At 38.7% G+C, this 5,887-nt stretch overlaps 1 pseudogene; it reads left to right on the top strand.

The window, feature by feature from the left end:
* The first annotated feature begins 493 nt into the window (after positions 1-493).
* LOC102963830 lies at positions 494-1,825 on the top strand (annotated as a pseudogene).
* The last annotated feature ends 4,062 nt before the right edge of the window (positions 1,826-5,887 follow it).

The following is a 5,887-nucleotide window of genomic DNA, read 5'->3' on the forward strand; positions in this document are numbered from 1 at the left end:
AAAATACCCTTGGGACTAACAGCCAGGAGAGAAGAAGCATTTGTATCATTCCATGATGTCTCTGTGGACTTCACCCAGGAAGAGTGGCCGCTGTTGAGCCACGCTCAGAGGCTGCTGTACAGGTATGCGATGCTAGAAAACTACAGCAACCTGGTCTTGCTGGGAATTCCATTTCCCAAGCCAACACTTGTCATTGTGCTAGAGCAAGGGGAAGAGCCCTGGAGAGAGGAGAGAGAATGTCTCTGTTCAGGAGATTCAAAGCCAGATATTCAACTTTATTCCTACTCTGCTCTGGACTTCTGCAGTCAACAATCATGCCAACATGTGCCACACAATTATTGCCGTCCATTCTGCCCAGGTTTGTTTGCAGGAACTCGCTGCCCAGCATATCAGAAGCAGCAGAAGCAACCACTTTCTTATGAAAGCTTCTGCGATGACAAGTAGAAGATGAAGACAGAGAAGAGGGTTCCAAATCTTTGAGAGGACAGGAGGGATGTTTACTTCTAGAACTTTCTCCAACCCACCTGATGGACAGCTAATAAGCTTGAGGGAAAGCAAAAGAGTGGTGGAAATAAAGCTCAGCTCAGCTGAGAAAGCAACCCGTTTAGAAACAGACAAAGTATTAAAGTGGGTAGATCTGTCCAGATTTGAAATAGTGAGTTGTGGAAATTATGGGCTAGGCTTTAACAAGAAATCAGCCCTCTTTTTTCATCAGAGAACCCTCTCAGGAGAAAAGCCTAATTTTTGCAAGGAGTGTGGCCGAAGCTTTAGCTATAAATCAGCTCTCATCACACACAAGAGATCACATATGGGGGAGAAGCCTTATTTCTGCACAGAGTGAGGGCAAGCCTTTAGCCAGAAGTCAAACCTAGTCACACACAAGATGGCACACTCTGGGGAGAAACCTTTCATATGTGAGGAGTGTGGACGAAGCTTTAGCCAAAAGTCAACCCTCATCAGACACCTAAGGACACACTCAGGGGAGAAGCCCTTTGTGCCAGGAGTGTGGGCAGAGCTTTAAGGATAAGTCAAACCCTATCACACACCAAAGGATCCACTCATGGGAGAAGCCTTATGTATGCAGGGACTGTGAGAGGCCTTTTAGAGACAAATCAACTCTCAGCAAACATCAGAGGATTCATTCAGGGGAGAATCCTCGTTTGTGCAATGAATGTGGTCGGAGCTTTGGTCATAAATCATACCTCATAAAACACAAGAGAACACACTCAGGAGAGAAGCCTTTTGTGTGTCAGGAGTGTGGACGAGGCTTTAGTGATAAGTCAAACCTTACCACACACCAGAGGACCCACTCAGGGGAGAATCCCTACCTATGTGCAGAGTGTGGACGAGGCTTTGGTGTTAAGTCAGCTCTCGTGACACACCAGAGGACACACTCAGGAGAGAAGCCTTTTGTGTGTGGGGAATGTGAGAAAGGCTTTAGACAGAAGTCACACCTCATCAGTCATCAGAGGACACACTCTGGGGAAAAGGCTTATGTTTGCACTGAGTGTGGGCAAGGCTTTAGCCAAAAAGCAAATCTAGTCAGGCACAAGATGGCCCACTCAAGGAAGAAGCCCTTTGTGTGCAGGCAATGTGGGAGAGGCTTTAGGCAGAAGTCAGCCCTCATAAGACATCAAAGGACACATTGTGGGGAGAAGCCTTTTGTATGCAGGGCATGTGACAGAGGCTTTAGTGATGAGGCAACCCTCAGCACACATCAGAGAACACACTAAAGGGAAAAACCTTATTTGCAGTAAATGTAGGGAAGGCTTTCTGTTGAAGTCACTTGTTATTAGACACCAGAGGACACATTTGTTGTAAATAAGCTTCATGCACAAGGAGTGTAAGCAAGACTTTAGTAATAAATCACAAATCATACCTCATCATGCAAGAGGAGACAACTTTAGGGGAAATCTCCTGTATGCAAAGGGTGGGACTTCAGAAGTATTGACTTTCATCAGAGGACAGGAGAAGACCTACTTGTGTAAAGCAATGGTTCTCAGTTAGAAGCAGTATTACCCCTTGCGTAGGTGACATATGGTGAAATCTAGAACATTTTTTTATTGCCACAACTGGGAGGCTGCTACTGGCATGTAATGGATAGAGGCCAAGGATGCTGCTAAACATCTTATGATGCACAAGACTGTCTCCCCCCCCACAACAAAAGTATCCTAGCCTGTAAGACTTGGATTCCTGGAAGGCTGGCTTGGACTCCAGGATCCCTGCCATTGGCTTGAAGGAAGATTTCTTACACTCTACTTCAGCTGAGTCTCCTGTCCAGGCATCTTGCCTTCCCTCTGTCCTTCATATCCAGATCTGATGCCTCTCTCTGCCTTCTCGGACTCTTTCCATTATTTTTTCCATATATGGTTTTCCCAATAGCCTCTTGTACATCTAATCCCATCCTCTTTTTCAGAAGACGCCAACTCACACAATTACAAAGTGAAAATAGTAAATTTACAGTGAAGCGACTTGGCCTACATCACCTTAAGAAACAGAATCACTAATATTGAAACACATTGTCATCATAAGCCTCCTAATAGGATTTACTGAAAAAGATATCATGTCATTTTAAAAATATATTTCTGCCAAAATAGGTGTTACTAAAGTCTTGTCATGAGAAATCATTAGATAAACTTAAGTAATATTTTACAAAACAACTCTCCCCTACTTTCCTGGCCACTATCAGGGCCAGGAAAAACAAAGAAAGGTTGGTAAACTGTTCTAGATTAAAGAAGACTATGGAGACATGGCCATACAGTGCTTGATATTAGACTGGACTCTGGACTTTGAAAAATATAGTTACAAAAGACTATGGACTAAAGAATATTGTTTAATCAATGTTAAATCAATGATTTAATTTGAATTAAATTAAATTTAATTTCCATACTGCAGTATGGAAATTCCATGTGGTCATGGAAGTCAGATCTTTGCTTTGAAAATACGCAAGTGAGTTTTTGGGGTTAAAAGGATACAATGACTCTAACTTATTTACAAATCATTCGGAAAAAAATGGTCTGAAAGTGTTCATAGAAACAAAATGCATATATAAAATATAAATACATTTTCCAGGAGTGGGGGGGAGAGAATGAGAGAGAGAGAGAGGACACAAGTGGACCAAGTATGAACCATTGGTAAATCCAGTAGATAACAGTGCCTTATATTCTTCTTGCAACTTTCCTCTTTTTGATATTTTATCAAAATAAAAACATTAACAAAAAAAAGAAGGAAGGAAAATATAAATAGAAGAAAGTATGCTTCCAGGATGGTGGGTTGGTTTGTGGTTGGAATAGTCATAGTTAGAATTACATTTGTGACACAGCCCAGAATAACTCAACTCCTGAAGAAATTAGAAAGATTACCTGCCCCATGTCTTAACTGTCAGATAAAGGAAAGGCCTTACATTCTTTGTGAAACACCCACACATTAGTCTCCAATGTTTTTTTTAGATACAGTGTTCAGAATATAATTAAAAATTACCGGATACTGAATAAAATAGGAAAAAGGTAACCTGTATTATTTGTTTTTTGGGTGTTGAGTTTGATAAGTTCTTTGTAGATTTTGGATACTAACCCATCTGATATGTCATTTGCAACTATGTGGATGGAACTGGAGAGTATTATGCTAAGTGAAATTAGTCAGAGAAAAACAAAAATCATATGACTTCATTCATATGAGGACATTAAGAGATAAAACAGATGAACATAAGGGAAAGGAAACAAAAATAATATAAAAACAGGGAGGGGGACAAAACAGAAGAGACTCATAGATATGGAGAACAAAGGGTTGTGGCGGGGGGGATGGGCTAAATGGGTAAGGGGCATTAAGGAATCTACTCCTGAAATCACTGTTGCACTATATGCTAACTAACTTGTATGTAAATTAAAAAAAATAAAAAATTATATTAAAAAAAAGGTAACCTTACTCATAAACAAAAAATAGAAGTAGATCAACAGGTTACCTAGTGGAAATAGTAGCAAGGGCTTTAAATCAGTCACTACAACTACTTTAAAGAGTTTAGAAGAAAATTGGTAGGATATTTCAAAAGGAAAATCAAAACTTGAAAAAAAAAGAAACAAACATGAATACTAATATTGAAATATGCAATGTTTGAATTTTTCCATGCCTGCCCAATGTAGTAATTAACTGCCATTTTCCTTCTATTTCTTTCTGATAACTTTCATGAAGATTCAAATGAGTGATTGAAATAAGCCCAGAAATAACATTAGAAGGGAGCCATCGATTTGAAAGTTATTCGTTGACTCATTCTTTAGAACTAAGAAAACCAGTCACTAAACCCTGATCTAGTCAACTATATTATGAAGAGACACTAAATTTAAAATTTGTTTTTCATATTTTGGACTCTAAAAATTATACTATTCCTCTCAACTCTGCTACTTGCTTCTAAAGCAGATATGCTTCTGTGATTATTTAGAAATGTTTTTATTGCCAAATTTTCAACAGGATGTTTGCTTTCTCTTAAGGCATCTGCATAAGTAGTTTTCTTTTTCAGAAATACATTTTTTTAAAACTTATATAGTCTTCTAGATGAGCAAGATCCTCTGTCTCTTTTTCTCTCCCCCTTTCCCTGTCTCCCTTTCTCTTCCTCTGTTTCTCGATTGCATTTAGACCAACCCTGTCCCCTAATTTAGTAAATATAACTTTTTAGCTTTTGTGATTCAATTTCAAAGGAGCAATAACCATTAAAAGTCACAAATTTTCATGGTTGGATTGTTGTCATTAATCAATATTCCCATTGTAATAACAATGGACCGGCCAGATGTGATACACTCAGTGTTGGGATTAAAATGGGTGAAATTTCCAGGGACTGATTAGTGTTTATTATGGAAAATGACACTGTCATGAATATAATAATATTATGATGATGTTTTAGGCAACTATAATTTGCTTGCTTTTTCTAGTTTTCTTTGACATCAGAGAACGATATGAATCAATTTCCATTCACTGTGTTAGTGTGAAACAATATTTATCAGTTTGGAGTCATTATAATTTAGTTTTCTCCTTTTGGCAGACAGTATGAGCTTATGTTATGTGACTTTATTTTTTTTTATATCTCAAATAAACCTTTTTGAAACTGAAGGGATTTTACCTGTCATGTTACACACACACACACACACACACACACACACACACACACACACGCTCACACACGCTCACACACGCACACACACTCCAACCACAAAACCTATGATTTCATACAAGATTGTTAAGACTACTTTCCTTGGAAAGGTTTGGCACAAAGTGAGCAGCCAAAGCATAAGGACTTATTCTTGTAAGTTTTATATTATAGTATAATTTGTGTGATCTTGGCCCTTTCTAGGATATCTGCTTAAGCTCAAATGTACACTGCTTTATGAGTCTACCATGTGGAATTAAAAACAAAATGTGAAAGAAGAGAGCCATAGTTGGTGTTAATCTGCAACTGTGACATGAGAAGTGGTAGTAAGTTTGTCCACAATATCATGTTTTCAACCATTTCTCTCTGGAGCCTCCTCTAGCAAGAGCAGAAGGAATTAGATAGAGCAGTTTCTTTCTAGACATTTGGTCCTCAGAGAAACATTTCTATGGATTCTCCATCTGTTAAATCTGGTTTGCGGGACAAGATTCTCTGTCAACTTCAAAGTGCCAGCTGTGATATACAATAGTAGGAAGTTCACAGGAAAACACATAGAATGATTAAAGCAAGCTGCCTTTCTGGGTTGGAGTATAATTTGATAGATTTGGATACCGATGGATTCAGTCACCTCCTACTTCCCCCACCTTCTACACCCAGGTAGCTAAGTCACAATTGCTATTCCTATGCATTAACCTTGGCAAATAAAAACAAACTGTAGTAATAGTGAAGATCAACATTCAAAATGCAGTG

This window comes from Panthera tigris, chromosome D1, assembly GCF_018350195.1.
Source record: "Panthera tigris isolate Pti1 chromosome D1, P.tigris_Pti1_mat1.1, whole genome shotgun sequence".
NCBI lineage: Eukaryota > Metazoa > Chordata > Mammalia > Carnivora > Felidae > Panthera > Panthera tigris.